The 16583-nt window shown below is 34.0% G+C and overlaps 1 long non-coding RNA gene across 1 annotated transcript; it reads right to left on the bottom strand.

Annotated features, from left to right (window-relative positions):
- Positions 1 to 2404, bottom strand: LOC143224931 (uncharacterized). The gene is made up of 2 exons (XR_013013518.1): positions 2237 to 2404; positions 1 to 1216 (listed from the first exon to the last, which is right to left on the bottom strand). It is a non-coding gene; the product is annotated as an uncharacterized LOC143224931 (long non-coding RNA).
- Positions 2405 to 16583: the final 14179 nt, after the last annotated feature.

Raw genomic sequence — 16583 nt, 5'->3', positions numbered from 1 at the left:
TAAGTTCAAGTGTTTTAATTCTTCAGTTAGTAAATGGAAAGTGAAAAAAAACAACATATCATTAGGAAGTTAAAAACAATTACATGCACCCAAAAAACACTTTAATACCATAACATTATATCATGTGGATTGGAAGCTCAATAAAACCCAATCAAGTTGTTTATTGATAAATTTCATGAAAGGCAAAGAACTATTTTAAACATCGGTTTATGCTTCAAATAAACATGATTTAAAAAATATGATATTATTATGTTATTATTTCAATCCTAGTCAGTTGGCATTGTAATTTTAAACACTGATTGTCTTTAAACTTTCAACAGTCAAAACATTGTCTATAAGTAATAGTTATAACAAAATAGTATCAAAATACATAGTATCTTTCCACACATTTTCAACTACTGAATTATGTTTATATTAATCTCTAACTGCATACGAACATCTAAGACCATAAAACAAATAGCCAGGAGCACTGGTAGACGAATTCGAGATTCCCAAGCCAAAGAAAAAAAAAATCTCAGCGTGTGATTTAGTGTTTTATACACAGGTAGCATGACTATCACTTGAAAGTAAAGATGCAGGTTAACAGTACGATGACACAAAAGGCAGTTCGTACGGTTAGTAACTTTTTACTACTATTTTTAGAGACACAATGTCTAAATATGGAAATATTTAATTTACTTTGAAACTTCAAACTCTTAAAAATATTCTCTAACCCTATTAAAATAATCTGTTGAAAACTTATATCCTTATTGACACTTTGGTGAAGCCATAGATTGTGTTAAATTACTGAAGAGGAAGAATAAGTTGAAGAAAAACATAAACTTCAGAGCAAATCTTTTCTGAAACCTCTAACTGAAACCAAACTAATATGTTGTTTTTTTAAATATTTTATAAAACACAATTTTATTTAAATGACACCTCTAATCCTTATTTTAAATGTGAATTTAAATATTCAGTAAACCACTGGTTTCTTCATTAATTAAACAAATTCTAGTAAAAAAGTTTTTTTTTTTTTTAATGACACAGTCTAGTTTCTGATAAAAGTTTTATACAGTCTCCAGTAGAATTTCTCTCTTGCTTCAAAAACTTTATTTTCTCAAGTAAAACTTCAAGATGAGAGTAGTCTGGTAAAACTTCTGAAAGTTTGAAGAAACTACAACTTTAAATAAAAGGCCATGTTCTTTCAGTGTTATTTCAATCTCTTGCAAACTTATTCCTAGAAATAAACAGAAATATTAATCAAAGACATTAAACAAATGTATAAAGTCAGTGTTCTTGCACAAAATTTAACTTATTCTTTAAGGCATTGTAATAGTACACTTTGAGAAAACTCAAAATTATTTTAAAATGTTGTATACTTTATAACCTGTTCATGTACTTAAATAATTTGTGCATATAATATTTTACATAAAAATTTTAATGATAGGCCATTTGAATAATTACAAAAAAAAAATTAGTGTCCTACAAAAGACAATAAACCATTATTAACCAACATCAATAATTTGCACGTATAGTCTAAAATTTTCTTCAGTTACCACAGATAACTTACATCCATTTGGATTTTTGAAGAGGAAATACATGTTTATGTTCATAACAGGTAAATGATGCAGGTACTAGATACTTCTTGCACTGTCATTCACATCCAGCAAGTAATAATAATAATAAAATAATTTTTAAAAATAATTCAAAGAAAGCCCTTATAAATTAAAGGTTTAACTGGAAAAAAAAAAAAGATTGGATAACAAAGTTGCATCTATGACAGTTATTATCTAATTTTGGTTCATCAAGAAGACTATCACAATTCCTAATAATTTTAAAGTTTGCTGACACGAAATATTTTACGTTTTTGTTACTGTCTGTGCTAATAAGTCAAGTTTTCATTAAGCCTCTTACTCTTAGTAATATGCATTAAAAGTACGAATTTCATGCCACTGTCAACAGACATTGCTTTATCATTTTTAACATATATAAATTATGAGATACTGTTACTGTAATATAGAGAAAGTAGTCTGAGAAGTCGTGCAGCCCATTTGTTTTCTGTGGAACAGATGGCCTAAACAGCTTTCTGTTAGTGTTTTTAATGTTAGTACTATTTATAGTATTAGTAGTGTTAGTGTTGACGTATTATATACTTGTACATCAAATGTTATTTTATTAAATCAATTGACGTAAAACTAAAACCTAAAATTTTAACTTTAACTTATTATAATAGTATTAACAACACTCGATACTGTACCATTTCATATCGTCTAGTTTCAAGGTGAGGTTCGTCTATTACCAGTATTAAAATGTTTAGCTGCCTGAAACCTAAAATATATTAACCCTAATTTCGCTCCTTTTAAAACGTTCGTCGTGGCATTCGTTGCTAACGAATTGTTTGATAACTAACAACCTGCGTTGATACTTTTAACACAGGAGGCTTACATAATTGATACATATTATTTGTCAGCAATGCAACAAGTATTAGGTACATTTTCCATAATTCGGCATGCATAACAAGCATTTTTATTTTATTTTTAATATATTAAAACAATAACAAATATTCATTTGAGTATCTTGTTTATCTATACATCTTGATTTTATGTTTATGCTGTAATAATTCCTCCTTGTCCATAATATTTCAAGATATTTACATACATTGGATAAGAGTTTGATATGGACTGGTTGTTAGAGCACTTGGTTCCCAGTTTAGGACGTGGACTGGAATCCTATCACCAAATATGCTTACTCTTTTATCTTTGGAGGCTTTATAATAATACCGTATATTCACTTTTTGTTGGTAAAAACTAACCATAGAGTTGGAGGTGTACAATTTTGGCTACCTGTTTTCCTTCTAGTTTATCACTTCTGAATTAAGGATAGCTAGTACAAATAGCTTTTAAGGTCCCCCCGCTAGTACAGGGGTAGTCTACGGATTTATAACGATAAAATTAGAGGTTCGATTCCCCTGGGTGGACTCAGCAGATAGTTTGATGTGGCTTGGCTATAAGAAAAACAAAACACACACGCATAGCCCTTGGGTAGCTGTGTGCGAAATTCAGCAAATGAGTTACATTTTTAGGAAAATATGCTCCATTTTGTCGAATTTTATAGGCTTCTTAAATCACGTTTTCTTAGCTAATAAAAAATTGTTTGAAATAAGCGTTAGCTTTTTTAATTTTAATCCATAGTTTTTATTAGCTCATTATAAACAGCAACTTAGAATGGAGCACTTTGGTAATTTAGTGAAGTACTGTGAAATTAAATAGACATTTCACATAAAAAAAAATATATTGTGTTCGAGATGCTTAGTTGTATTAAATATGCGATCTACGAAGGCCTTGTGGTTAGGGCCCAACCTGTGGATTGTAGGATCAAGTTTCGTTTCCAAATATGCTTCCCCTTTCAGCCGTAGGGGCGGGGATTTTGTAAGTGACGATGAACCCCTTCTATTCGTTGGTAAAGGGTAGTTCAAGAGTTAACAGTGAGTGATGTTTATTAATTGTTTTTCCTCTAGTCTGTCATTGAAAATTAAGTATGATTAACATTGATAGTCCTCGAGTAGCTTTTTGCGAAATTCCATCAAAAAACAACAACAAGTAAACCATTCTCTCATATAGTGATTCACAGCTTGTATAATATAAATATTATTTTGTTCTTCTACCACATACGTTTATAGCGATGTGATAAGCAAAAACAACTCATATTTAGAGTGAGTATCAAGTATTTATGGAAATGAAAGATCTGTGTAAAAACACCAGTTTATTAATTATTAAAATAATACATTATGTAGCTGTCTACTTTTCACAAAATTTTAATTGGGGCCACGCATGGCAGTTTTCGTGTGTATACTTAAGTGGTATCATACTTTATGGCGGTCTGTGGTATGTATGATGTTCTTCCCAATAATTGAAAAGACTCCAGCACACGGTGCAGTGGATTGCTTGCATATACAGTACGTGTGTTTTCTTATAGCAAAGCATGGCCAGGTGGGTCAAGGCGTTCAACTCGTAACCTGAAGGTCGCGGGTTTGAATCCTCGTCGCATCAAACATGCTCACCCTTTCAGCCGTGGGGGCGTCATAAAGTTACGGTCAATCCCACTATAAGTTGGTAAGAGAGTAGCCCAAGAGTTGGCTGTGGGTGGTGATGACTAGCTGCCTTCCCTCTCGTCTTACACTGCAAAATTAGGGACGGCTAGCGCAGATAGCCCTCATGTAGCTTTGCGCGAAATTCAAAACAAACAAACAAACTTATAATAAAGCCACATCAAGCTATTTGCTGAGTCCATCGATGGGACGCATATAAACTAAGTTGGGGTGAAGCTGAAAAGCGCGGGTTTTGTAAATATCCCTTTAACGCCAATATAGTTCTCTGGGGTACTTGTACAGTTCAGAAGGAACCATTCTAGTTTCACTAGTTCCTGCGTAAATCAAATTTAGACAAACTAAGAAAAATTGGTATGATATTAACAATATATACATATACATTAAGATTGAATTAAAAAACAAAACAGATGTTCATTTAACCTACTTCAATGAATTTGTACTTTTTTTCAAAAACAGGGAATGTAAGTAATAAAAGAATTTGTAAAAAATTGATTATGATGTAGAGATGGCAACACCACAAAGTACTGAAACAGGGAATACACAAAACCAAACAAAAATCACTACATAAAAAAATAAATATTTCTAAGAATAAGTTTTATCTGCAATCGAATGTTGAATTCCTGTCAGTTGCATGAATCCAGGTGTGAACAAAAACATTTAAAGGGAATAGTGCTATATATTGTAACAGTGCTAATAACCATAAGCTTATAAGATTGATTCAGTAGTTGGTGACTGTTTATGTAGTGATTTTTGTTCGGTTTTATGTATTCATCCCTATATTGTTTCTATATTTTTTGGCACTTCATACACCATACTTAATTTTTGCATTTAAAAAAAATCACTCGTTGGAATTAAAAGTAGAGCAAATAAAATAAGTGTTTTAATAAGCTGAAACAGCTAATCCAGTTATAGTGGTTGAGGAACACGACTCCTAATCCGATGGTCGTGGGTTCGAATCCTCGTTACACTACACATGCTCGACCTTTCAACCGTAAGGGCATTCTACTGTGATGGTCAATCCAATTATTCGCTAGTAAAAGAGTGGCACAAAAATTGGCTGATCAGTTTTTGTTTCAGTACAAAATTGAAGATAACTTTTCACAAAATCATATGTTTTTCTTTATATAAGCAAAATCTTATATGCTTTAACATATGTTTTATTCCTACATAATCTCTGGAGAAATATTTGAGCAAATTTTTGCACTGTCCAGCACAGAAATGAACTCTTCGTTTTTATTAAAATGTGTAAAGTTTGTCCCACCACTTTAGAATGATTAATTTGAAGTTACTAATTTGATTGTTTATCAAGAGTTATATTATTTTCGAAAGGCAAGAATGACTCGTATAAATCATGTTGAATAAATACCCATGTTCAAAATCTCGGTTCCCGGCATGGGAAGTTCTAATCTTGGGCCGGCATGGCCAAGCGTGTTAAGACGTGCGACTCGTAATCTGAGGGTCGCGGGTTCGTAATTTCAGTTACACTAAACATGCTCGCCCTTTCAGCCGTGGGGGCGCGTCATAATGTTAAGGTCAATCCCACTATTCGTTGGTAAAAGAGTAGCCCAAGAGTTGGCAGTAGGTGGTGATGACTAGCTGCCTTCCCTCTAGTCTTACACTGCTAACTTAGGGACAGCTAGCACAAACAGCCCTCCAGTAGCTTTGTGCGAAATACAAAACAAACAAACAAACAAACAAACAAACAAACAAACAAACAAAACTTTAGTTATGATGTATTGCTATTTACTCACCACTAATAACCAAAAATACTTTAGGTATTTGATTAATATGGGACATACTGTCAAAATTAATTATCTAATGTTATTTATTGGTTTATTTCTTAATTTTACTTTTTTTTTTTACCCACCAAAATGTACATGTATACAAGTAAGACAAATTGCTTATATTTTACCACATATTTTACATTTTATATTTTACAGATAGCCTACTATTGTAGCTATGTACTTAACTTGAAATAATTAAAGCGCTCGGCTCGTAATCTGAGGGTCGCGGGTTCGAATTTTCGTTACACCACAAAAACATGCTCGTCCTTTCAACCATGGGGGCCTTCTAATGTGACGATCAATCCCACTATTTGTTGGTAAAAGAGTAGCCCAAGAGTTGGCGGTGGGTGGTGATGCCTAGCTGGTCTAACACTGCTAAGTCAGGAATAGCTAGAGCAGATAGCTCTCGTGTTGCTTTGCGCGAAATTCGAAAACAAGCAAACTTGAAACAAATAAATAAACCGTTTGCTGCTCTCTGAATTGAGCTCTGAATTCAATGAAACTATACTGTCATAATGGAAGTACCGTACTAAAGAATAAATTAGACCTCTATGTCATGTTTTCTTTATTGAAATTAATTTTGAAGTGAACAAAGAAATTAACAATTAAATGCTTATCTTTGCCATTCTGTGTATCATATTTATCATTCCTCATCTGTATTCTGTTCACTGCAATCTACTATTTCAAACATAGTTGACATAAAATAAAACTAGCTCATAAAGTAATAAATAGAGACAATAAAAACACGAATTCTAACTTAAGTATAAAGTATTAGTAAATGCCACCACTAAAATCATCAGCTTTCCTAATTATCTACGATGAAAATAGAAAAAAGTTAGATAAATACGACAAATAAACGCGTTAGTATAACGTGTTACTCAAAGGTAATACTAGATGGCGCTATATGGAATATCCAGTCAACAAATAAGTATCGCTTACTTGTTTAACACCCGGAATATTAGTGTAAAATTACTGCTGACCAGCCAGGAATTGTATAAGAAGCATGTACATTTATCTTGTGTTTATCAATGTGTAAATTACTTACATATTCCAATTATTTATGTGGTTCTTAATAAATGCCTCGAGTAATTTTACACTGTTTGTATATTAGCTTTTTGTTAACTTTATGCGCAAAGAACTATCTGTACTCTGCCCAACTTGGGAATTGAAACCCGGTCTCTAGCAGTGTAAGTCGCAGACTGCGCCACTGGTGCACTTTGTGTGTTAATATCCTTCACCCAAATTGTCTGTTTCGATTACTATAACTTCTTGTATGATAATTAGAAAATGTCAGACGGTGAACATGGACATTTTGCTTAGAAATTTTAGTCAAGAAGGGAAGGTAAATAAATCCCAGGAAATATGACACATTTCCCTTTAAGTAGATTTTTGGTTTTTAATTAAAAGGCACAAACCCTTAATCAGTTAAATGAGATTATTATTACGTTTCACAAAGCAGGGTGTACAATCGTCGTTTGTTTGTTTTTGAATTTCGCGCAAAGCTACACGAGACCTATCTGCGCTAGCCATCCCTAATTTAGCAGGTTAAGACTAGAGGGATGGCAGCTAGTCATCACCACCCACCGCCAACTCTTGGGCTACTCTTTTACCAACGAATAGTGGGATTCCCAAACCGTTTCGATAAAAATATTCAACCCTCTGCAAACTTGCTTAAAAGATTATTTTATTAAAAAATTAAAAACGAATTACCTCGATAAACATTTGAAAATGTTCTACATTATTTTCGTGTCCAAAAGAGTTTACTTTGCCTTTAATGTTTGTTTGTTATTAATTTCACGCAAAGCTACACGAGGGCTTTCTGCGCTAAGCGTCCCAAATTTAGCATTGAAAGACTAGAGGAAAGGCAGCTAGTCATTACCAACTCTTGGACTACTCTTTTACTAACGAATAGTGGAATAGACCTTCATAATATTACACCCTTCGGCTGAAAAGGCAAGTATATTCCCTGGGACGGGGATTTAAACCCATGACACACAGATTGCAAGTCGAGCGTCCTAATTACTTGGCTATGACTTTGCCATTAAAGATTGTATTTAAACTTAATGTACTTACACAATGAAATATAGGCTATTAACATTAATAACTAAAAAGAGGAATAAAATAATCCGAGAACTTTCGAAATGTAGACTTTCCTTCAGTATTATTTTTAAATTTCGCACAAAGCTACTTGAGGGCTATCTGTGCTAGCCGTCCCTAATTTAGCAGTGTAAGACTAGAGGGAAGGCAGCTAGTCATCACTACCCACCGCCAACTCTTGGGCTACTCTTTTACCAACGAATAATGGGATTGACCGTCACATTATAACGCTTCCATGGCTTTTCGAAAGGGCGAGTATGTTTGGTGCAACGGGGATTCGAAACCGCGACCCTCACATTACGAGCCTTAACCAACTGGTCGTGCCGGGCAAACCCTTTAACAGAAACAATAAATTTGTAGAGGGCATTGTTAGATATAGTTCCTCCCCTTTCTGACGGCTTCATTAGACGACGATTGTAATTGGCCAGGGGGGTTAAGGCGTTCGACTCCCAATCTGAGAATCGCAGGATTGAATCCACGTCAAACCCAATATGCTCTCCGTTTTGGTCATGGGGCGTTATAAGGTTACAGTCAATTACATTTCATTATTCTAAAAGAGTAGCCCAAAAAGTTGGAGGCAGATGGTGATGACTGTCTGCCTTCCCTCTAGTTTTACACTGCTAGCGCAGATAGCACAGATAGACAAATGCTTAACTGTTACCCTTAACTAATATAGTTAATCACCTAGGTTTTTCATACCATATTATCAGACTAACACATTTCTGAAGTTACATGTCTTTCATCGAGTCTACAGAATGCATTTCATTATTTACAAGCAAAAATATCCGAAAATCCTAAATTTTTCACCATAAACAACTGTATTAGAATGTAGTTTTTTTCACTTATAAAAAACCGAGGTAATTGGTTAAAAATCAATTTCAAATTAAGTGAATATCTTTCATGTGGAGTAGAAACGTAACTGGCGCATAGATACGTGATGAGGAAATACCATTGGTTTGTAAAACACGAAAGGTGAAGTGTAACTTGTTCGTAGTTATGTGAAGGTGGAACGCTATTGGTTCGTAGTTATGTGATGATGGAATGCTGTTGGGTCGTAGTTAAGGGAAGGTGGAACGCTACTGGCTTATAGTTATGTAAAGATGAAATGTTACTCGTTTGTAAATACTGTTTCAATAGTTACTGTGTTTTGGATGTTGGTAATATGTAGAGTGTCCCATAAAACAGATTGAATGTTGGTAATGTGATTAGAATGCCACATGAAGCAAAAATAGTGTGGAACTTATGCTCTACAAGCAGGACAACTTCATACTGTAACAGTGCCTGACTTAACTGTATATATATATATATAAATCTATGTATGTGATCGAAATAATAAACACAATGTGGCGCCATCTATTGAATGGCACCACAAACAAAAATTCATAAAAACGTTTGATACTTTGGGTATTCGAGGTTTTGAATGTTGAATTTCGCGCAAAGCTACACGAGGTTATATGTGCTATTCGTCCCTAATTTAGGAAAAGGCGTCCAGTCATCACCATCTACCGCCAACTCTTGGGCTACTCTTTTACTAACGAATAGTGGGATTGACCGTCTCATTATAACACCCACATGGTTGAAAGGGCAAGCATGTTTAGTGTAAGGAGGTCCGAACCTGCAACCATCAGATTATGAGTCGAGCACTCTAACCACCTGGCCATGCGAGGCACTCAGACAATTAGAAAAATAAGATGGCAAAAACTATTATATATATCACAGAAAACAGTTTTAAATAAAAGTTGTCTCCTCACAACAAGAACACAACTTTCACTAGGACTGGACGTAAGAGTTTGGTTTTATCTTTATTGATGTAATTTGTAAATTTAGTAATAAAAAGGGACTTCTTAAAAACTGTTTGTTTGTTTTTTTCAATACGGGGCACAATTTTTAATATATAAAAATATTACAGTTTACATCAGCACAATCCGAACACTTTTCTTGCGCTGTACTTTCCAGGAAAAATGTTTTTTTTAGAAAATATTTATTTTTTCTAAATGACGTGTGAGTGTTACTAATAGTATTTACTAGTGCAAACAGCCTTTCTTAGGGCGGCATTACTGCTAGTAATAATAATAATAATAGAACAGAATAGACACACCAATGTATGGTGTGGGAACAATGTAACGTATGGGAACTAAGCGAGAAAAATATATATGACTGAAGAAAATATCAAACATAAAACATTATTCAAACATTACCCTCGGAAACGCCAAGAATCTATCAACACTTTAACATATTCTCTACTTAAAGTGGTCGACAGATCCACTCGGTAGAGATTACTAATAATAATTTTGAGAGATCTTAATTATTAAGATATTGAGCTAAAAAAAAACAGTTACGTTGAACGCAGCAGATCGTCCAATTTGGCTTTTGTATAAAAAAACACACGCTCACACATGTTTATTTTTATTCAGATATATGAACGAATGAAATATTCCAACACCATTGCGAGAGTCCCCGAGCAGGTTTATTCTTGTTTTAATTGAGTATATCTTTGTTCTAACAAGTGTGCGAAATTCATAAACATATATCAAAAACAGATGATGTATTTCAATAAATATTAAACTTTAACAGTTCGCTGTTTACTAATTTGGAAGCTTTCAGATGTATATCTTTTAGTTAATGTTTTGCGGCTAAGTGTGTTTCTATCTCAAATACGTACAACTGAGAACTTTTAAATATTAGCTCTCCCACCATTCAAAGTTAAGCGTATCTGATGATTTAGGTGCAGTCGCCAGCGTCATTATGCTACCATATTATCTTACTACCTCAGTTAGAGTTATCACTTGTTTATACATACTGTGTAGGTATGTGTCCTAGTGGTTTCACGTGACGATACTGTGGAATGTGGGACTAGTGTTAAGGGTTACCTTGTGAAAGATTTGATTCTTGTATTCAATGCATCAGCAAGGCACGCCCTCTGGTGGCTCACCGGTAAGTCTGAAGACTTATAACGCTAAAAACTGTGTTTCAATACCTGTGGTAGGCATGGCGTAGATAGCCCATTGTGTAACTTTGCGTTTAACAACAATCGAACGAATCTGCAAGTCGAGTTCACGAATACGCACCTGCACGCCACCGCGGTTTCTAACAAAACAGTTTGTGTGTTTAGAGTTAAGCAAAAAGCTTCACAATGGGCTATTTGTGTGCTGCCCACCACGGGTATCAAAGCCAGGTTTTTAGCGATGTAAGTCCACAGACATACCGATGTGCCACTGGGAATTAACAACAAACAACTGTAGCACGTGTTGTAAAAGTTACACCATAATATTATGTTTAATATTATAAATTAGTACAGATATTTCATGCCAGTAATACTATGATTTGGCGCGAACTAGCTGAAATTTATTCCTGGCAAAATGTAAACCTAAATCTATGAATCTAAGGTTTAGAAAAACAGGTTACAATATTTTACAACTGTTTTTTGTTTTATTTATTTACACCAAAATAAGAATAGAGGTTAAATTAGAAGAAGCAACACCAGCATCGTGCTATCAATGTTTCTGTTTGCAGAAGAGAAATGGAGTGGAATTTTCAACTTGAATGGCACATATTGTGCACGTGAGCTAAACGACCAGGTCAGAGACTCCCAGTGTTCAGGTATATCTATCCTGAAATGAAAAGTATTTATTGAAAACTTTATTTGTTTTTTATACTGAAATACAAATACTTCATATCTAACCCCCCCAAAAAAAGCGTGTTAAAAATATATTTCAGGAATATTAACAGTAGCGACAAAAGAACCTATCATTGTGGTTGTAGTTAGTAGGTGGAGTCCTCAGGAGGCCAAAATTGTGTTTGGTAGTCGGTCCTCCAGGGCCTTAACTAGCCCCTGACTTGATTTACACGAATAACGGTTCAATCTAGAAAAAAAAAAAAAAAAAAACAGCAAGAGAAAACAATAAATTCAAATTTGTAGTTAGAACATTACAGTTTAGAGAGAAAAACGGTAGAGTGTTTCACTCTGGAAGCCAAGCATTAATTCACAAAATGAAACTTTTCATTCATTTTCTATGATCAGTTTAAAATATTCAAAGAAAATTGCTTGAATTTAGACTATTACATCATAAGAAACTTTAAGTATAAACTGATTTAGGAGGCTTATTATGAAATGTGTATGTATATATATATATACAAGTAAAGAAAAAGCTTTTTCAAAAAGGAAGTTAATGTATGGGTGACTTAACATGAATGTATAAATTAATGTGTGGGTGACATGAATCCTATATAAACGATGTAAACAAGATAGTAATGATGACATTTACGTCATAATATATAATAACACAGGACATTAACAGACAAAAATAAGCTAATTTTAATTCAGTTTCGGTTGAATGTATGTATTCATATTGCTATATGTTAATTCTTGTCTGTACATAATCTGACACGACCCTAGCATGTACTAGTGTAAATTGTATCCAAATGCAGTAAGTTAAAGATTAAGTTGGAAGGCGTGGATTCTATAAGCATCCCCTTAACGTCGGTCCGGTGCTCCGGGGTACTTGTACTCTAGTGGAAAAATTATTCCAGTTTCAAACCAGTGGTTCCCCTGTGGGATGCATACTTAGATAAATTAACAAAACTGATATGGTGTCAACATATAAAAATGTTTACTTACAGTACTTCAAGTAAATTGTTTATAAAACAGAGGAAACAAGTAATAAAATATTTACTCAAATTAATTATGACGTAGAGATGACAATGGTAAACAGTAAAGAAACAAAGTAGTGATGAAACTGTAAAAAAAAATCTTCACATAAGAAATCAAATATTTCAAAGAATAACTTTTACCCACAACTAAGAGTTGAATTCCTATTAGACGCAGGAATTCAGGTTTGAATAAAAATATTTAAACTGAATAGTGTTATACAGCGTTGCAGTGGCTAATGACCATAAGATTATTAAATTGACTCAGTAGTTGGTGACTACTTATACAAGAATTTATGTTCGGTTTTTATACATCCATTTCTGTCTTGTTTCTGTACGTTTTGGCATTTCCTATATCGTACTTAATTTTTGCATTTTATGTTACTTGTAGGAGTTAAAAGTAGATAAAATAATATAAGTGTTTTAATAAGCCTAACCCTATTTTCATACTTCTTTATGTTGTTTGATCTAAAGAAGACACTGATAGTATCATGAACTTGACGATGACCGAAGAAGGTCGAAACGTTGTTCGCTCTCCTATGTAAAATATTTTCTCAACCCAAACGAACCGTTTTTGCATATATATGATAGTATCATGTTATAGTTGGAACCGATTTCCTCTATAGAAAGGTATGATATTTACAAACATTTTTAGAACTTGTAACTCTGTCATTAGATAAATATTGCTATAAAAGGAAATACTGTTTGGTATTGTGAAATTTTGATGACCTATTGAGGAGATATTTAAAATACCATTTCGAGCCATCCGAGGCATCATAGGTAGCGCCACCGCCATTTTGATATATGAAAAACTTGAAAACAGTTTATATGTTTTTAACCACTCACCATTTAAAAAACGATAACCATTTCTTTCACGTGAATTGATTGATAATAAATTTTCCTAACTATAAATAAAAGTTTTTGATGCGGCAAAACGATAAAATTTAAAGTTATTTTGAAATATGTTCTACTTCTTATTGAAGACCGAAATTAAAGAGAGAAGATATGAAACAGTGTAAACAGAGGTGTAAAACAATGAGACCCCGATAATATAAGTAACGTAGGTTAGGCCTAGCGAAAAGATAAATTTATTTTCAACTTTTCGATAGTTCCATCTGCCGAACTGTTAACGTTCTCAAAGGAAATTGAGGTTCTCTTACTGCAATATCACAGAAAGTCGTTTGCCAAACTTGTTACAACACGATGCTGACCAACTCGTCCACAGCCACGAGGACACACCAAGTCCCACCCTTTTCTTGTCTCTCTCACGAGTTTGTGATGGTCTATAGTAAATCATTTCAAGAACATAGATGTTTGCTGTAGAAGTGACGGAGTGAATGATCTATAACAAGCCACGAAATTATTTCACTCTCATCCAGCTATCCTGATTAGTCCCCCAAGGATGAACGATCGAAACTAGGCCAAAAGTCACTGTAACAGTTATTTTAACCATTGTCTGTTCTCACTAAGAGCCGCTCGTCGAGAGACATTTGTTACCATCATTATTTCACGGAATCTTCCAAGGGTTTAGTTCGTTAGGGGTCACGTGACTTGATGATCATTCCACTATTTCTTTCATCCTTGACGTTTACTGAAATGTAATAAAAAACCGTAACTTTTAGCCTGCGTTAGACGAAAGTTCGACGTTTGTAAAAATTCAAATGTACTTGGAAAGTTTGGTTTATTTTGAATTTCACGCAAAGCTACACGAGAGCTATCTGCGCTAGCTGTCCCTAATTTAGCAACGTCAGGCTAGAGGGGAGCTATTTAGTCGTCACCACCCACCGCAAATTCTTGGGATATTTTTTATCAACAGATAGTGGGATTGACTGTTACATTATAACGCCCCCACGGCTGACAGGGTGAGCATGTTTGGTATGACGGGGATTTGAACCCGCCACTCTCAGATTACTAAAGGAGCGTCACCTATCCACCTGGCTATGCTTGTTGTGTACTTGAAAAGACTAAATAAAATGTAAAATCCACAACTTGGCAACTTCCAAACACAGATTTATAAATATTTATATTTATTTAGACACATGGCGAGTTGGGTTAAGGCGTTGGACTCGTAATCTGAGGGTCGCAGATTCTAATTTTCGTCGCGCCAAACATGCTCGCCCTTTCAGCCGTGGGAGCGTTATAATGTGACGGTTAATCCCACTATTCGTTGGTAAAAGAGTAGCCCAAGAGTTGGCGGTGGGTGGTGATGACTAGCTGCCTTTCCCCTAGTCTTACACTGCTAAATTAGGGACGGCTAGCGCAGATAGTCCTTGAGTAGCTTTGCGCGAAATTCAAAACAAACAAACAAACATTTAGGCAACTTAATTAAAATGCTCGCCATTAACAAGTTGTTGGTTTTATGTTATCAAAAATAAAAGTACTGAGTTCATTTCATGTGTATAAGGTATGTGAAATGAATTAACTTGTTTTCTTAGACTGCGTACATCTTCAAGTCGTGAAAGAGGAGAAACTGTACCTGATTATCTAAATCATCGCTAGAGAACTACTTTCTTGTCACGGTACACGTTCTTAGTCGCGAAACGTTGAAGACAAATAACAAACAAGTGAAAAAAAAACACTTTAATAAATAATAATAATAAGAGTGTTTTAAAATAGATAACACGTGTTTAACCTTTAAGGCAAACATTTAGAGGAAGTATTGAAAATTTGCTGTCATCATAACATTGAGGAAATTAACAGTTTTCTTGTTTCTCTGTGGGTTTGTTTTAGATAATGACTCTGACTATTGATAAATATGTGGAGGTGACTAGTATTGAACGTTTTCAGTAATGTATCGATTATGAGGTTGGAAAATTTGAGCATTTTCTGTAAACATGTCTAGACATTCAGCTTATATTAACTAACTTTTGGGACATCCTGCAAGCCCTGGTGAAAACTGTTTGGCTGAAACATTCATTAGATATCTGTATAACTTTTTCTTTAAAGTTTTTAGCCAATTATTAGCATATTTTTGACAGCGCTTTGAATTACCATCAAGAATAAAGGGTTAAAGGTAGCACAATAAAACTGGTTTAAGCTATTCAGTAAGTTAAAAGACTTGTTGATATGTCTTAATTAATTTAAACAATTTGTTTCTAATGTTTATTGATTTAATTGTTAATAATTTAATTCAATGTTTGAGAAATTATGTTGCTAGTGTTTCCCTCTATGAGACACCTTCTCAGAACAGTAGTTTTCAAACTTTTCTTTTGTTCGCGAACACTTTAAAGTGAGTTAATTTTGGCAATAAGTAGTTCTAGACATTATAGGTTTGTTGCTCTAAAACACAAAACAAACAGTGCATGTTAATGATTCAAAGTTGTATTTTCCAGGTGTGTTTTGAATTAATTTATGGCAATAAGTAGTTCCAGACACTTGCCATATAGGATTGTTGTTATTAACGTATAACAAAGTGTTCTGTTTTGAATTACGATCTGTATCGTTAGCTTACTTTTGATCAAAGATTCGTAATGATTACTTATTGTTCAAACTATGTGATTAATGTGATTACTTATTGTTCAAACTATGTGATTAATGTGATTACTTATTGTTCAAACTATGTGATTAATGTGATTACTTATTGTTCAAACTATGTGATCAATGGACAAATTAAGTTAAGAAACAAAAAGGATAAGCCTGTACGAAGCTCTAGATCTGTGTACAGATAGAAATGGTAATAATTCTAAATCGATGTTGCTTTTCTGTTGTTGCCCATTCTCAAATCAGAAGACCTATAACACTAAAATTCAGGTTTCAATACCAGCGATGGCCGTAACACAGATAGTCCATTTAGTAGCTTTTTGTTTGTTCACTTCCTTCAAAACCTGGTACAAACACCAGAAGGAAGATACAAATTACCAGCATTTTGACCATTCTTGTGTGATCAGAAAGTAGGATTTGACTGTCGTGTACTCGTGTCCCAACGTGCGGAGTGCGTTTTTACATAAACTCTAATTCCTCAGATTCAC

Source organism: Tachypleus tridentatus, chromosome 9 (genome assembly GCF_004210375.1).
Source record: "Tachypleus tridentatus isolate NWPU-2018 chromosome 9, ASM421037v1, whole genome shotgun sequence".
NCBI classification, from domain to species: domain Eukaryota; kingdom Metazoa; phylum Arthropoda; class Merostomata; order Xiphosura; family Limulidae; genus Tachypleus; species Tachypleus tridentatus.
Note: the sequence above shows the minus strand (reverse complement) of the source record. Positions and strands in the feature narration are given on the sequence as shown.